The 18,908-nt window shown below is 38.6% G+C and overlaps 1 protein-coding gene across 8 annotated transcripts in view; it reads left to right on the forward strand.

Annotated features, from left to right (window-relative positions):
- LOC5576734 (myb-like protein A) overlaps positions 1 to 18,908 on the forward strand; it is a 571,099-nt gene that overhangs the window by 508,590 nt on the left and 43,601 nt on the right. The gene's annotated exons all lie outside the window — the stretch shown is intronic.

Below are 18,908 nucleotides of genomic sequence, written 5' to 3' on the forward strand. Positions count from 1 at the left end.
AATGTTAAGTTTTTTTTTTCGAAGAAATGTTAACAAAAAGATTACTATCGATATATGTTTCATATGTATGCCAGTCGTCTCGATAGTAATTGAAAGTGGAGCTGATAGGATTGAGGATCGCTTCAAGGGATATTTGAAATGTAACAGGAATATGATCAAAATCAAAATCAGTGTTCATAACCAGTTGGCTTCAAAGGTGACTAGAGTCGGTTAAGAGGGTTTTCAGAAAAGGGGTAACAAGAAGAAATGTCAGGGTACTTAATTGAGAAATATCCTGAAGAGCACTCATCAAATAAATTTCTGCCGTTGGAACTACTTTGCGAATTATTCCATGACCGATGTTTGACATTAATGTCATTAATTACAAAACATTTTGACTTATTGCGAATCAATTTTCGCAAGTCAGTTTGGAGCAAATTAACTTGCTGCCAGAGCATTGAAAAGACAAATAGGCAGCTATGAAAATATATTTACCAAACAGAAACACCCATAGCTTCAAAATCTTTGGTTTCAAATGACGAAAAAAGTTGATGTTTACACGCCTATGAATGATGATTGCAACTCCCCACATGCCCCAACAAGTCGATCATTACGATAAACAAAAAAGGTAGAATCTCTTTTGAGTTTGGATCCAGATTTCAAATGCGTTTCAATAATAACTGCTATATGCACGTTATTAGCTGTTAGAAAATAAACAGCTCGTTTTCTTTATCATTCAAAGAACGAGCATTCCTATTTAAATTATTATTTATTTGATCCATTAGAAAAATGCAATCCAATAACAACTTGATTAGTAAATTTGACACCAACTTGGACTGCTTCAGTCAAAGTGGTGGCTTTGAACATTGCATCAATCATTAGATTCAATTGTTCAGTTAGAAAATTAAAATCGGAGGCAGACATATCACTTGAAGTAGGTACATTATCTGATGATTTTCCGTTAGAATTTTTGGTAAAAGAAGAGGTGGAGTAGAAGTTTCCGGTGACAGGGTTTTTTTTTTCATTTGATTTGAAACAAGTAGAATGGGTACTCATAGTACGAATAGGGGAGGAGTTGAAATTACCTCCTACGATATCGGCAAAGGATTTTCCGTGGGTAGATACATTCGAAATTAAAAGATTCGAACGGCTACCCGAAGGATTAAAATTAGTTTGTGAATGAGCATGATTATGATCTTCTTGATGGGTATGATTCTTGATCAAGCGATCGTTAACTGAAAAATGAGCATTGTTCGATACTCTAACAGGAACGGATATTACCGTTTATCTGCCTGGCACGAGCCTCGACGACTCGCCTACACGAAGGGCAAGGCCAAAAATTTGACTTATGATTGCCCCCGCAATTGGCGCATATGAACTTATCGGTGAAGGAAGCTGGACAGACGTCCTTAGCGTGAGAAGAACCTCCGCAAATCATGCATTTACCAAGTTACCACTAGCCCGCTAATTCGCCTTTTTGGCCTTATAAAGCTATTATATGGCTAAATTAGAGCATTTCAGCTGCAAAATAGCATTATATTAGCACCCAAGACGAATTAAAGTGCTATTTGGTTACTTGGGTTAGCATCCTAGCGGCAAAAACATTTTGTTTATTTCCATGAACTTCATGACATGAAGATAAGGTTTCATCCAACCTTTTTATCAAACCACGCCACTCTGCATAGAGGCTTAAGCGAGACTTCAAGCGCCGCTGCGGTGTTGGTGCAAGATGCTTAACAACAGCCAGCAGCGCAGCTTCAGCGAAACCTCGAGCAAAACTGTACCTAACTCTGCCTTGCGTGAGTTGGTGTCAGTCAGTAGTGCTGACTGACTCCGTGCTGCTTCTTCGAACCTTGGACCAAGCCGCAGTGGACTTGTGGACGGATGGAGGCTCGCCGCGCGGGTGTGACGGCAACGCGCGTGGCGTCAAATGAGGTTAGGTCGCGGGGAGAGATGTGCAGTACTAGAGCGCGATGATAGATTTGTACCGTTTTTCCTAGAAGCGCGCTACTGTTGTCGCGCTGGATGGATGACTGTTACTGCTGAATGTCTTGGGGATTTTTCTTGTTTCAAAGTTATGGAAATTGGTTAATCACAGTATTAAAAAATCACCTGGTGATTTGTTTTAGGTGATGGGGAACTAGGGGATTGCATTTACGTCGATCAGCGGTAATATCACGTGCTCTGGGATTTACGTAGTTTTAAAAACCCGAACGCAGGTTTAAATTGCTTTCGTGAATCCAAATATCTATGAAAATTATAATAGGCGACCCATTTGAATAAATTATAGCACGTTTTTTGCTACCAACCAGAACGACTAAACTATCCGTCTGAAGCTCGGATGATTAATAAATGACGTCAAGCAAGCTCTATGAATGGAATATTGGAATTTTTCAGATATCATAGTTACTGTGCTGCCTGCCTGACACCTCATTCTTCCGGTCAGGTTCTCAAGCAGAATAGATGTCTACTTCGGTCACGCTATTAAATTAATGATAATTTGCAGTATGAAGTTTATTCCACATCAGATTCCTTTCGAGACAGCAATCGTATGCTAGATATGAACAGTTGTTTCAAATCGAAAAAAAAATCTCGGAGAGAAATAAGAAGAATTCAAGTCATAAACCTTATGTTACCTTCGAAACATTTTTTAATCATTGGGACCCAAATATCCGTAGCGGTAATAGCGCAGCTATTTAGCAGGACCAAGATGAGGATCGTATGTTCGAATCCCATCGGTCGAGAATCTTTTCGTGACGGGAATTTTTCTCGACTTCCCAGGGCATACAGTAGTATCCTGCTTCCCACGCGATAAACAAATGCAAAAATGATCAAATGGCAAAAAAAAATCTTAGTTGATAACTGTGGAAGTGCTCATGTAAAGTTCAAACTGTTAGATAAATGTGGTTTTCAGAAATTCAGGAGCGATTTATTTGTTTATCATAATTCAATTATGTTAATTTAGTCTTCTAAGCACGGAATAATCCTTCGAAAAAATATGTGTTACACTATAACAACAAGCAGTGCATTTTTTTTCAATTGACCATTCAACATCTCAAAATTGAAAGCTCCAGAGTAGGTCGATGAACATCCAACCCATACAATTCACCGCCAAACAAAGAAGATCCCTCGCATTTCTCCCACCCAGAAGATAACCGTACCAAGTTGATTGAACTCGATAAAACTTCTCGCCGAAAGTGATCTAAACACCGGATCGCAATACCTCTCTCCCGCTCGTACTCAGACCGTTTACGACGGACGGGTCCGCTGCAGTAATTATGTTCCACTTCGAGAGAAAACTCGTCCGCCGACCAAAGCATAAAAAGCGAGTTCCCCTCTCGATTCGGAGTCACTGCTCGGGTTCCCGGTGAGTTCCCCTTCTTTGTCTCTGGCAGCAGCCTTTCTCCAGGGCCATGCTCTTCCGCTAACGGGCACCCCCTAGCAACAGAAGCAGCTGTTTTTTTTCTATCCCGTTTTTCCGCACAGCACATCACATTTAGCTAAGCGGAGATCTCATTCGGCCCAAACCCAAAAAAGGCCAGTAAACTTCTCGTTCGCCGCTCAAACAGCTGTACTTTTCAAGTGCCCAAGTGCCAGGCCAGTGATGCCAGATCTTCGTAGATTTATGGACAATATAATTCAAACAAGAATACAGTTTCCATTTCCATCGTGGTTAAATCATAGAATTTTTCACACATCTAAAATTTGTTCGGAGTTTCAAATATACATTTGTTAAGGGGCGGTCCATTAATTACGTAAGACAATTTTGGCGGTTTTTAGACCCCCCCCCCCCTCCCCCATGGTAAGATTTTTTGTATGAAAACCAAAAATAATTTGTATGGCGCGTAAGAGATCTCAACCCCCCCCCCCCTCCCCCCATAACCCCTTACGTAATTAATGGACGACCCCTAAAATGTGATCCAGATAAAAAAAAACTTGTCCAAGAATGCAAAGTCTTTCCGGTAGTCTTTCGCGTTTTGATTATACTTCACATTTCACAGAAAGTAAATCTGCTACAATTTTTTTTGATAAACTCAGAACTTTTAATACTCATCAGACGCTTAAAAAAGCACCTAGTCATTTGGCACAAAATCATTTGGAATAATTCATCGAATTACCAAGCGCCAGTTAGCATAATACAAAGAATAGTCTATTTGAAAAGAAGGAGCATAAATATGGTGGAATCTCAGTTGTGCCAAACAGGGCTGCCACATATACAGATTTATCTGTATTGCACAGATTTTTTTTATTCTGACACAGATTCAATTTGTATGGAACACAGATTTTCTTTCAACAATTTTTGTATGGGGCACTGATTTTCTTACCTAAGAGATACAGATTTTCTATCAAATCATCTGGCAGCTCTGATGCCAAATGGCCTTTCATGCCATACCACATTATGCCAAATGGTCACTCAGTGTCTAATATGGTTACACCATGCTTCAACGACATCATTATACCGATCGACTTCATTCCAAATGGATTTATGAGCCTATTTATGTGTCAAGAAAACTTTTATTATTTTAATTTATACTGTGCGCCTTGTGTTGTTGGTGCAATCTCGCTCTTTTTCACGGGTAGTTTGAAAACAGGGCGAACAGTAAAAGTCAAACGATTTATAGCATGCATAGGCTCATGCCAAGTCCGACTTCTTAAAAAAAAAAGACTCTTTCTTGCCAACGAAGTTTAGAGTTTGCACATAATCTTCAAAGTTCTTACGGAGAAAAATAATTTTAAAGGAACTACAGATAGCAGCTAGAATTTTGGTTGAAACTCTGAAAATTTTAGAGAGTTTCAACGACATCAACATTCTTACAGTCAGATTCACAGATACCAACCAAAATTATAACATACTTTTAGGGGCCTTCCATTTATCACGTAAGGGGTTGTGGAGGGAGGGTGGTTTTTAGATTTCTTACGCGCCATACAAATTGTGTTTAATTTTCTTTCAAAACAAAAACTATCCTCGGGGGAGAGGGGTATAGAAGCATTCGAAAAATCGCCAAAATTGTCTAACGTAATGAATGGACAGCTCTTGAAAATGTCGAAGCTCAATAGAATGTTTAAAGTTGATTTTAACAGAACTTTTCGAACAACAAAAAATATCCAAGGGATAACTATTCAAATTACTTTACAGATCCCATCCAGAATTTCTACAAAAACTTGACAGAATTCTCTCAAGCTAAACTGAAGTTCTCCAAGATTTCATCTACCGATTCTTCCATTTCTTGCGACATTCTCGTCCATTTTTTCAACCAAGAATCTTTCTGAGGATACCATTAAAATTACTCTTATCTTTCTTTCAAAAATCCTCCTAAAATTCTATGAGATTATCTCCCGATGACTTTCACATTTTAATCTTTTTGAATGCTTTAACATCAAGATATATCCTATATCTAACTGATAAAACACACTAAACTTTTCAAAATGTGTTATCACGTATGGCGAAATAGGGAACCACTATGGCCATAACTGGTACACCTATCCTACTTAAATATTTGCTGAAGTAAATCCTGGTGCAAAACCTTGAATATACTGTTGAAAAATCTGGAGAGAAATTACTCGAGAAATCATTGCAAGAATAGCTGAAATAATCCCTTCATTTTATGCTAAGGAAATTATTAGAGAAATTTCTGGAAAAACTTAGTGAAAATTATTGGGGAATGCCGGGAAGGGTTTCAATAGTTTCCCTGGAATAATCCCAGGAGGATTATTGGAGCAATTTCGGGAAGGACTTGTGTGAATTCTTGAAGCAATCTTGATGGAAATGACTGATAGAATAGTTGAACAAAACTGCATAGGATTTCTGTGAAGAGTTCTTCTAAAATTTTTCGAATGGTTTCTTCGATTTTCTTAAAAAAAAACAATTTTTTTATGAGTTTCGTCGGGAATTTTTGGAAGACCTCTTAGGCAGGCCTGCGAACCTCGTTTAGGCATTTATTCGACATACATTGTTGGTACGTTTGCAAAAATAGTCCGATCTGAGAATCTTCTACCTAAAAATGAAAGCATGGTATTCTATCGGACTGAACCATGTGAAAAATCAAATTTATTTCAAACTCTTTGTTAGCGATACAGACAAAGGTAAAAATCAGTCCGAGAATGTCAATAAAATGCAAAAGCCTAATCATACCTAGGATAAAGTCAACATATAGTACAATAGTTTTCTGGGGAATTGTTTTCAAGAGAATCATACTGGTAAATAAAGTTAAGAGCTTCAATTTCAGTTAGTGCATTCGGACCATTATTGAAGAAGAAATAATCATTTTCTCATACCCACTCAAGCAAAATTTGGGAGCATCCACTGTGGTAAACATTTGTCAGTGGCTATTTTTTTGCAGTAGCAAAAACTCAAGATTTTTATATTTGCCACTCTAGAAAACGGTAACGGGACGTCAATGAGTTTTCCAGGGATTTCGTTTTGAATTTATCGAGTGTTTCTTCTTGAGAGTTTTACGTTACTTTCTATCCCTGGTTTTTTGTGACCCCAACTGAATTTTTTCTACGATTTAATGCAGAAAGAAAACTTTCAAAGCTTCCTCGAGGAATTCCTTCAGAAAGTTCTCCAGTGAGCTCACTGAGAAATATTCGTACAGACATTTCTATTTGAAGTACTTAAGGTTTATTTTAAAGAATTTCTGAAGGGATTTCTCTAAAAACTGATTGAATGTTTGTCCAAAGGTTTCTCCTATAAATATCCTTCAAGGATAGTTCTAGGTTATTTAGTTAAGCTTTCATTTTTATTATTAATGAATTCTCCTAAACAACTTTCTAAGAGCTACCAATTAGATTTATTCTGAATAGAATCATAAAATTCCCAAGGTTTTTTTTTTCAAACCGGAGTTCCTCTTAAAGCTTCTTGTTTCCGGAAATCCTACAGCAATTTCTTCAGCGATCCTATCACCTCTCATGGATTAAAAAAGTATCGCCTTCATCATGTCATAATGATATAGAAATGATGATGTTTTATGCGTTGGGAATTCTAGGCAATGTCCATTACGAAAAGTTCATGGACTATAATTGCTTCAGCAAACGGAGATTTTTTTTGTAAAACACCCTGAAAAAAAATAGTTTCTAGAATATTCTAAGAAATTTCCGATGGAGGCTCTGAAGAAATTCAGGAAGAACCTGGCACAACTTCAAAAGAAGTTTTGGATAATGTTAAGGACAAATGCCAAGAAATTTCTTACGTGCATTACTTGGAAGTATTCATGAAAAAATATTCGATAAATATTCGTGAAAATATTGCAGGAGAAACATTTGAAAGAACTCCTCGAGAAAAGCATTAACAATTAGTGGATTCAATAAAGAAACATACTGTTTTATTTCTGATGAGATTCTTGAACGAATCTTTATAGGCTCTTCTTCTTCTTGGCATTAACGTCCCCGCTGGGACAGAGCTGGCTACTCAGCGTAGTGTTCTAAGATCACTTCCACAGTTATTAACTGAGAGCTTTCTTTGCCTAAATTGCCATTTTTGCATTCGTATATCGTGTGGCAGGTACGATGATACTCTAGCTTCCAGGGAAGTCAAGGAAATTTCCATTACGAAAAGATCCTGGACCGACCGGGAATCGATCCCAGACACCTTCAGCATGGCTTTGCTTTGTAGCCGCGGACGCTAACCACTCGGCTGAGGAAGGCCCCTATCTTTATAGGTATTCCAGGTATAGTTGCAGACCAGATTCCTTTAGAATTTTTTTAAATGATATTTCGCAGAAATGGAAAAAGGGAGAAATTTTAAAAGAAATAAAGGTGTTTTTGGAAGCACTGATGTGGAGTAATTTATACAACCTTCAGTTGCATTGTTGTCATTCCTGGTCATTTTTTCATATAGATATTTTCTTATAAATTTGGAAGGTAACATGATCAGTGAAGAGTCTTGGAAACAATTCCAAAGGAGCTCTAGGAAGGGTTCTCACAAGAAATCAAGGTATAATTTTTGCAGAAATCATTGATTTCCGGAGGGCCGAAGCTCCAGAGGTTTCAAGGATAAATCACTAGATAAAATCCATTTAAATCATGGAACAAGGCTTGATGGCTTTGCTGCGAAAATTTTTTGGACGAATAGCTGACTTAATTCTAAGAAAAATATTCGGGCGACTACTTGAACAATTTCTCGAAAGAATCTCTGCAGAAATTTTTACACTCCTGTTGATATTCCTGAAGATTTCATAAATAGTTTAGTAAAGACACAAAATGATTGAAGAAAGCCAACGTTTTGGTTGGTATAACTTCTGTTATACATCGTTCTATATGAATCAATTCACTCGTATATGATGCATAAAAAAGCTATATACATACCTATACATACCAAAGTGAGGGCTTTATACGCACTTGGCATGACTTTTCAAACTTTTGGTGGTCAGCAATACGATGACACAAAATTTGGATGAAAATAAAAAAAAACAGCTTCCAGCGAGATTCGAACATGGACGCTTTTGATTAAGAATCAGACACCTTACCACTGCACCACCAAGTGGTGCCCACGGTTAATTAGTAAAACATATTTTAATCAAAATTTTACGCCATGGTTAGTTGATTTGATCTAAGATGTTTCACACGAATTTTCTTCGAAAATGTAACTCGGCTTTGCCGCCGGCTAAATTAAAAAAAAAATCACTAGTTTTTCTCTCCATATAGGACAACACTATTAAATCACAAGTTTTCAGGTGCTTTCATTAGGAATAAAAATCATTTATTTCATATTTACTCATGTTGAATCTCTATTCTTTTGGATAGACATTTTTTTTTAATTATTCATTTTTGAATGTAAATATAATAACTAGTTTTTAACCATTTTCAAATCGACCACAGCTGGAATCGATTTTTTGTGTCTGTTCTAACTCCATACCTACTTTATAGGTTTATAATATCATATACAAAAAAAATATTCGCAAAATTCGTACAACATTCCGAAATAACATGATTTGTACTTTGGAAAATGTAACGCCATGAACAAATAGATTGTAAAATCAATCGCTCAAAATTCAAAATCTGGTTTTAATTGGCGCAAAAACCAAATGTGGGGAACATCAGCTTAATATCTGCACTGGTCTTGAAGTGGCAGTATGGTTCTGGGACACCCTATACTAGAACAGTTTTATGAAGGAATCTCTGCATTTTTTTTTGTTCCTGCAAAAATTCCTGTAAAAATCTTTTTTTTTTTTTTGAAGAAATCGAAGAGGACTCCACCAAAGTCCACATAAAATGGTTGAGGAAAATTATAGTAAAATCTGAAAAAAAAAATCTAGCAGTTTTTTCCTCAGATAAGTTTTCAGAGTATGTATTGCTTCAGAAGTTCGAATAAAATCATTAAAAAACTCGAGACAGAATCACTGAAGATATCCTAGGATGAATACTTAAAGAACTTCCTGGAAAAAAATGAGGGACTATTTTCAGAGAAAAAACCCTTGAACCCATTTTTAGATTGTCTGGTAAAGTTCTTGGAGAATCTTTTGATAAACTGCTGGAGGAAATCATGGAGGAAGCACTGGAAGAAATTGTAAGAAATCTTCGACGAATACTTTCCGTTCAGGAATTACTAGAAGAATATTTGTATGATTTCCTGGAAAAATCTCTGGATAAATTCCTAGAAGAACTTACGGTGGAAACGTATGGAAAATTCTTGATGGATTTCCGAGAATCTTTTCTGTTTTTTTTTTTGTTAGAATTTGAACCACTGCGACCATTAATTGATCTATTGTGGTATACCCCTGTTTACTATCGCAACGTGCTCAGTACGGAGAGTTACTATTCACTATTCACTGCCGTTATCTGATGATGCGAGGTATCCCGATCCGGAATGACCTTTAAAATAAATTCAACTTCTAAATTAGGGTTCTGTAACCAAATTTCAAAAGGATTTAGAATGCCCTTGTTGAAATATTTTTTCCTACTTGCAAATAATGCACAAAGTAGATGTTGAGAGGTCTCTTTTTCACAGCCACTAAACCGACAGACATCAGTTTGACTTCGACCTATCTTTTTTAAATGATATCTTGCCGGACATGGTAATCTTAGTGGAAAAATCCAAACCCAACAAATTCTAAGAGATACTGCTGGGATAATCGCTATTGGATACGAATATAGGACTTCTAGTTATTCTATAAATCAAAAGAATCTTTAAAGGCAGAGATACCCTGGAGGTGTTCATGAAAGAATCCCTCCAGATATTCAAGGACGAACACGGGGAGACATTATTGAATGAACCGCATAAACAAATCCAGGATGAATTATCGATGGAAGCCGTAAAGTAAATCCTGGAGGGGTTCATAGAAAAGTTTTAAGAGATATTCCTATTAAAATTGGTATAAGATTTCATGTAAAAACTTTCGAAGTAATGCCTAGTATTGCTTCTGGTGTTAATTTCGAATCAATCGGAGCTTTTGAAGCCGAGATACAAGTCTTAAAACGACGATATTGTTTGGGAAAAACGACTAATGCGTATTATAATCTGCTCACTACTTCAAGTCAAATCTTCTGAAAGAATACTGTCAAAATCTGGCATCACTGATGCCAGCTGATTCGTTGCTTGCTATGGCCAGGGCAAATTTGCATTCAGATTGGGTCCTCGTCGTCACCGTCGTTGTAGTCTGGTCGTAAGCACGGCTGCGGCGGCAGGTTTCCCCCTTGTTTGATGTCTGGAATAAGAGATTCCCACAATGAGAGAGGAGGAAAAAAAGACCCATGATGATTATACACGCTGCTTGTGGATTGTGCAAGGCAGGATTCCCGTTTCTTTTTCCACACTTCAATTCAGATCTGGCTCGACGATTCGACTCAACTCGATCTGAGCAGCCAGTCAGCCAGTTGTGGTGAGTTCCCTTCACCGAGCCACGTGCTCGCAAGTATTGGTGTTGCCTAACGCTTGCTGCCGAGATCTCTTTGGAAGCATAAGCCTGGGTTCCGCGGAAAAGGTCTGCGCTGGGGCCTGGGCTCGGTGTTAACAATAAAACTATTAATCGGACTGCGGCGAGTCAGTCAGTCACCGATCTAATGTGCCTCTGAGCGGAGTTTCGCGCGGCGTTGGCTCCATTCCGCGTTTGCAGGCGGACCTCGCCAGGATTGCTAGCAGTTTCTGGCCAGGACCTTCTCTCAAGAGGTGTGTGCATATCTACAGTCTCATCGTGTGACTCAAAAAGCGAATTGCGGAAGTGTTCTGCGCTCTGTCTCTGTTTGGATTTCGATTGGACACTGGAAACGAAGCAGCAGCAGCGAAGAAGCAAACCCGATATTTTATTTGCCTTTGTTCGTGTGGTTGACTGCCGCCTCCCCTTGCTTGGAAGCAAGCGTTCCAATCAGTGGATAACCTCGGCGGAAGGTGGGGCACGGAGAGTCACCCGAAAAAAAAGTCTGCAGAGGAAAAAGTGTCGTTTTGTTTGTGGATTGATTCGTGCCGTGCTGTTTTAGTGTGGCTAGTTTGCTGGAATACAGCGTACAGTTAAGTTTAACTGCCAACGACACACAACGAGGACGACTACGACGTCGTTCGCGACGACAAAGACGAAGATGATGACTGCTACGGACAGCTGTCGGCGGAAAAGAGTGGTCTAGATCTCTACTGCTGCAGTAGTCGGTACTACAGCAGTACAAGTTGCCTCAACCAACCAGTTCAACTTGGATCATCGCTGAATCTCCGTGGTCAGTTCACTTCTGCTGAACGAACGTGTGCACTAGAGTGTGGTTGTGAGATCTACTGTTGCCGTAACGAATAGAAAGTGATCCATCATTGGTGTCAGTTAGCGAAGTGTGTTGGGTAGTGTTTCTGGGGCGATCAGCTGATTGGCAACGCTTCGCCCGCGCCCTTCTTGAACCCTTTTGCTCTCGAAGAAAAGTGTGTTCGTAGCGTGCTTCCGTGCAGGCGATCGATCCACTCTCGAACCAGCAAAGCAGCACAAAAGTCCAAAGTTCAGTTTACGAAACGATTTCCGCGAGTCGACAACTCGACAGCCAGCCAGTGCGCGTGGAACTCGAATCCGGTTGAAGAAGAAATCGACCCCGCATGTGTTCGTAGAAAAGTAAAAAAAAGTTTAACCCATGTCAGCAATCAGTATTAGTTAGCGAGTGCGAAAATCCAACGTGTGCAACGAAACACCATGAAGAAGAACGTAGCGCTTATCTTCATGTACGATAACCATCTGTGATTTCGGCGGCCGCCGAAAAGGACAGGCTCTGAGTGAAATCGGGTGTGCGCGCCTGCCATCAGCGCCAGACAGGCTTGGCCTCTCCTCGCTTTGAAGACCTTCGAGTCGTGTCCGTTCGAGTGTGCTTGTGTGTGAGAGTGTGACCACCACCGAATCGTGTTCGTGGACGTTTTGTAAGGATTTCCGATTCATCTTCAGCCAGGACAACCATCAACATCATCATCAACCACAATGGAGGAAGTTTATCTGTATCTCTACATGGAATGGTAATTATGATCTTCTCATCATACAAAATGCCACATTTTCTTGAGCTTGAATCGGGCAGCGATCGCGTACGAATGGTTCGCTAATTGAGGCAAAGTCGTCAGCGAACTGGAACGCGGTTCGACTCGGGCGCTTGATTCTTTTGTTTGGATGCTAATTTATGAGCGGCTTCATAAGCGATCGTGTTCGTTGTCGAGTGATCGATCGTTAGGTTGCAAATTCGCTGAACTGGAAACCGGAAGGTTTCGGTGGTTGCCATGGGGTTTAATTGGTGGGTTTTTGCAACTATTTTGAACCCGTTCGGATTGGGAGGGGACGTCACTCCCGGCGAAGTCCGAGTTCAAAAACTGATTGATCACGACGAAGGCATGAATCGTTGAAAGGAACGATCGCCTTGGCACCCGGGAATTGCAGGACCATCGACCATCGCCATGATCGCTACTGCTCGCGTTAACAATGCTATGTGTTTATATTCAAAACAAACAGCTTTGGTTTGTATGGTAGCGCACGAGCGGTGGTTGAGCATTTTTACACGTTCACACTGACGCGTGGCTTTTAGCCGTCCTCTCGCCGAAGGCATTACGTAGAATGAATGGCGGCCATCGATTGGTTTATCTTGAAAACATCAGTTCAACAAATCTCGCGTATTGTTTGAAATGGACCTATTTGATGATGAGGGGCTCTCTTTGATTACTTTCTCTTTAATCAATAATTGAGCCTCATTAGCCTTTTCTGTTGCGGTTTTTTATGAGATACTAGCCAAGGACATTGGTTGGTTTGACTTTATTAACGAGATTTTTAGCCCTGGGCTAGTTTATCTCGGGACCAACGGCTTTACTTCCCTTCCGAAGGAAGTCGTCACTATAACTTTTTACGTCATAAGTGACTATGTCGGGGGATAGGATTCGATCCCAGGTCCTCGGCGTGAGAGGCGAGTGTTCTAACCACTACACCAGGTCCGTCCCCAGCCAAGGACATTGTTTTTCGATCTATAGTGAAAAATTGCTCAAAAACTCTAGTTTTGCACTGTTATAATCAAAGGAGGGCGGGAGAGGAGATAATATCTCATTTTTACATAGGTCCTTAAGTAAAGTTTAACGAGAAAACCTTGAGAATGCCAACTTCTAGACATATTAGTCACCTTCTTTCTGGCATAACTACTCTACTGGAACTGAGCCTGCTTCCAAACTAATATTTAGTGGAGATGTAAACATTCTCTAAGCTTTCTTTATACGGCTTTATGATGAGTAAATGCTTTGTACATAACATAGAGAGCCGGATCCTATTCTTGGCATTTTTGATTCACTTCGGCAGTGGGGTTTTTTGAAAGCTATGGAGCTCATATTTGGCCACAATATGCGTCGTGCTGAAGCGCTTCTTATTGCAAAGTTTCAGACAATTCGACCGAGAAAAACCCCCTATGCCAAAGTGAATCATGGAAATGCCAAAGTAGTAGTAGTTCTGCACCCTACGAACGAAAGCTTTTACCAACAAATCTGGGGATGTACTCGGCCTATTTTAAGCCGTGTTCAGCTCTTATGCATTGCGATTATTGCTTTGTCTCGACTGTTATAGGACAAGTAGCTGTATAACATCTTCGGTAGGCGCTTTTTCAATCTTTTTGCAACTGTTGAATAATTATTATACAGCTTCCGCTGTTTTATCGATTTATTTTCAAGCTGTTGCACTGCTTCTAAAACTGAACACATAAGTAGCTGAATTGGATGTTCCTAACGTTACACAAATTAAAGTACCTGCCACCGCTTGGGATCGAACTCGCGATTTCTGCTTCCACAAGTCTCGACGCTGTCCTTGCTGCCACCCCAGTATATATCGAAGGCAAAGAAAATACACCCATTTCTTCTTCGTCGAAAACGGTTCAATGATGCTATAATATGCTATAGCCACGCTGACACCACTTCATCAGGTTGTGAAAGGGTGTTAAACGTCAAACGCAATGTTTACATTCAACAGACTGTGTAAATGCGCCACAAGTTGCTGTTTTTCAGCTTACTGCTGTATGTTTGCTGTATAACTAACAACAAAGCGCTTCTTAATCATATATTGAGCAGCATAACAAATCATGTTATATAAAAGCAGCTTGATTAATGCTGGGGACTTTGATTCCACATCATTAGGTTGCAACTTTTTACGGTGTTGAATTGCAACGAAAGCGATAACTGACGAAAATTATTCAGCTAAGATTTGTAGCTGCAAAACGTTTGCGTTACAGCTGTATTAACGCTATTCGTTCTATTTTTATCAGCGGTCATTTTTTGCTGTGTTCGCTGCTTCTATTCAACTGTTATACAGCACAAAGCAAATAATTTTGGCTTATAGCGCTAAAGCGCTTGTTAGTTGGGACCTACTACTTGGAAAACCTGACCTGACCTGAATCATCAGGTATTTTTTGACCTGAAAATATCGGCTACGCTCAGGGAAATTATTTATATTTATTTAGAATAAAACATGTTTAGACAAGGAACCAGCCCTTAAGATTGCAAATTTGGTGAAGGCAAGTACAGCTCAAAGCTCCAATTGGATGTCGTTCATGCGAATATGAACCATAGTTGAAAACATTCCAATTTTTTTGCCAAAATGTTTTCCCCTATTCTACAAAAATAATAAATCTTGTAGAAAAAGAACAAAAATTTACAACAGGTACGGATAAATAGTACATTTTCTGGTAGGCAGATATCCTTGAAGAGTCGCTGAAGGTCTCTATTGTTAGTTAAGATCTCCAAAGACGTGTTAATCGGAATGGTCTCTGAAGTTACTTTTTTGCTTTAATCTGCTTGCAGTGAATCCTCGTGCCACATTCCAGCGGCTCCAAAGAAACCTTCAGAGACAATTACTCGACTATTCCACAAGAGCTTAATCATATAAGGAACTCTCGTGATTTCTCCAGAGATTTCTTCTGGAATGATTGCAGGAGCTCCTTCAGGAATGCTACCAGCAATTAAGGCGTTATTCAATGAATATTATTAACAACCTTTCCAAGAATTTCTCGATGAATTCCCAGGTGGAATTCATCATTAAGTTTCTCCACAAATTGCTTCAGCATTTCATTAAAATATTATTGCTGCGGTTCAAACATTGCTCTAATAATTTTTCAAATAAAATATCCAAATGTCCTTGTACTCTTCAAAATTTTATTCAAGTTTTCACACTAGTTAATACTTAGATCATCTATAGATAAATTTCTTCAGGGATTCGGAGATGATTTTTTGAGCTAAACCATCATTCATATTGAAAACTGTAGAAAATCTTCCGTGATAGATGTAGTAGTGTAGATTAATGGAAAATTGTGATTTTACTTAGGCAGGTACCTCAATCTGAAAGGAATTTCTGGAAATAATTACGTATAAATCACAAAAAAAACTCCTGAGGTGGTCTTTGGAGTAACATATGAACGCAATTTACAGTAAAACGAGCAGTAATATTTGTCGTCATGTCAAGAGAAATATTCATAGAGACCAGTTTTTTAATCACCTTAGATTTACTATTCTCATTTAGAAAAATTCCCTAAAATTACCAGATTTTTCGAGGTTTTAAAAAAATGATTCCAGGTTCAAGAAGTTCTTCAAAATACAAAAGTGCATATCTTATGTATTTTGAAGAGTTTCTTGAACCTGGAATTATTTTTTTTAAACTATTGTACCCCATTACCTCGAATCCTAAATCCCCGAACGACACATAACCCCGAATGAAATTACCCCGAATTCCAATATCATGGGTAAATTTTATCATGCAAGATAATTGTAAATTCGGAGAAAAAGCATTCTGGGGTGATGGAATTCTGGGCAAGGGTACATTCGGGGTAGTGGCATTCGGGGAAATGGTTTTCGGGGTAGTAGAGTAGAATCACTGCGAATTAAGTATAGAAATTTAACAACAATTATAAATTCTGTTGCAGTTAGCAGTTCTTTACTAAGTCTTTCTTAAGTTTTATCATTGAATTTGCTATAATCTAAACCTAACATAGTTGGTGTCAAGTCAGGCTATACCAAGTGTTTTAAGGTGAAGATGCATCGAAGCCAAATCTCAAATTTTCAAGGACACAGATCTGGAGAACCGAGCATCCGTTTGAGCTAAAAACTTGATCGATTGGTCACCTCTAGCAAGTGTTTAATCGATTTAGTTTTCAGTTCTAACGGAGGTTCGGTTCTCCAGATTTGTGCTCTTGAAAATTTGAGGTTTGGCTTCGATTCACCTTCACCTTAAGTGGTTTCGGAAGAAACGTACTATTCAAAATATCAAAATGTTTGCATGATTTGTTGTAATAGTCAAGTAACCACTGGTTCCCCAATTTCTCCTTTTTTGGGCTTATAATAACCACATAAGTTTTGTGGCTAATATATGGCATTTCAGCTTTATAATAGCACTAAATTAGCACGCAGGGCAAATTAAAGTGCTCTCTGATTACTTGGGCATAGCAACTTGTTTAACTATGATGGAACATCTGTATCAAAAAAGCAAAAAGTCGATGACACATCTATGCAAAGCCAAAATCAAGCGTGTGCTAGAATTAGGGCGAATGTAACATAACCGATTTCTCTTCATCAATCCTCTCCTCTGCTAATATAGGTGGTAAGATGCAAATTTATTAGCACTTTTTCCACTTCGGATCGCTAGCCAGTGAAGCAATCTTACATCATGAGGAGGGGGGGAGGCGTAAATGCCAATAAACTTGCATCTTGTCATCTTTATTCACGGAAGAGATAAAGATCGATGGAGAGATATCGATCATGTTACATTCGCCCTAATTCTAGCACACGCTTGGAACATCATCTAATTCGGTCTTGTTTCTACATGTTTCTATTCGGATCAGTGCGAATACGATTAATGAACTGATCTTTTGAGAGCCCTTGTTTAAAAAAAATGGATTATGACTAATGCAATGATATGAACGTGCTCTAAATGACTTACACTGGCTATAATACAAGAAATTTAACAATTCACAAGTCAGCCTTTTGAACTTAACGATACTGCTATCTCGGGAAATCTAAAAGATTTCCAAAGATGATCAAGGATGTTTGAAATAGTCTGTAATGAATGGTTTGTGTACAACCTTGATGTTTCGTATGTCGGGAGTCACGACTCTAAACTGTTCAAGGAAAGGCTACTTTAACAGGAAAACCAATAGTCTTGAAGACTACAGGAATGGAACCTGGAAACCCCGAAAGCACCCATCAACAAGTTTGTTGGATTTGTTTCGTAAACTATTGATCAGCTTTGTTTCGTAAACTATTGATCAGCTATATATCAGATAAAAAAAACTATCATTTGATGCATTTCGCAGTTGCTATTACGTGATAAATTAATCAATTAATTGACCAAACCAAATTAACCAAACTGATGGAGATTACGTTTAAGTCTATTTCAATCTTCAGTGTGCTATCACACTTCTTCTTTCTGGCGTTACGTCACATCTGGGACAGAGCTGTTTCTCAGCTTAGCATTCCAGCGAGCACTTCCTTTATTAACTTCACTTTTTTGAATGAGAGTTATCTTTGTCAATTTTCAACACGATAGGTTCCACGACCGTTAGGTTCGAACTTTGAACCATAACCCTAAGCTTGCTCTTGTTGAATAGTTGTATGCAAGGTACCTAGAAGGGAGGTAGTTCAATGTGTGAAATGACTCATTCCGCCATTTTGAAAGTCCATAACACAGCAGGCTAGCTTGTTTTAATAAAACAAACATGCCATGGAATTGAAATAGTTTGTTTATGATTTTAAAATGAAAAAATGATCAAACAGCCTGGATTTATAAAAGTCAATTAAAAAACGATTCAATGGAGATTTAATTTATATGTTTTCTAGGAGCTTACTTCTATCATTGGTGTTGTGGAAGTTTTATTATAGTCCATTTTATTTACAATGACAAGCGATCCCCACAGTAAAAAATAATAAAGATTACACGTCATGTAAATTTATGTCTGGAATCATGTAAATTTGTGTTATATGTCACGTAATCACGCAGGATCCTGTTGGATTACATGACATATAGTTGAAGTTTACATGACATATCATGTAAATATCCATTATATACCATTCTCCAATTATGTGCATTACATGTCTCAGAAATTTACACGTTTTGTTCGAACTGTGCAAGCCGTGAAGTGTATGCTTTAGTTTGGGACATCTCAATCGATTGGAAAAGTTTTGCAAGCTTGTGAGTAACATCAAAATACACTGCGCAATATTCAATGAAATTTATTCCCGTAAACATTGAAGATCGGGCTAGAATATGTGCAGTCTTGTGGTATTACGGTGGAACTTTTATGTTTCACGATGTGTCTTCAAGATGAGCTCAGCCTTTCAATTATAAAATTTCAGAAATTTCAAAATTTTCACTTGTGTTATAAAAACAAATAACCCCTTTCACCTAAGTATGTTAGGGGTTCAAAAGAAGATCATGTACCCAAACTCGTCAGCTGTCACTTCCCCCTTCCCCGCAGCATACTTCACCACGCAACTAGTGACTGCTTATATTGATATGTCCCTTTCAATATAC

The sequence above is a fragment of the Aedes aegypti genome, chromosome 1 (assembly GCF_002204515.2).
Source record: "Aedes aegypti strain LVP_AGWG chromosome 1, AaegL5.0 Primary Assembly, whole genome shotgun sequence".
In the NCBI taxonomy this organism is placed as follows: domain Eukaryota; kingdom Metazoa; phylum Arthropoda; class Insecta; order Diptera; family Culicidae; genus Aedes; species Aedes aegypti.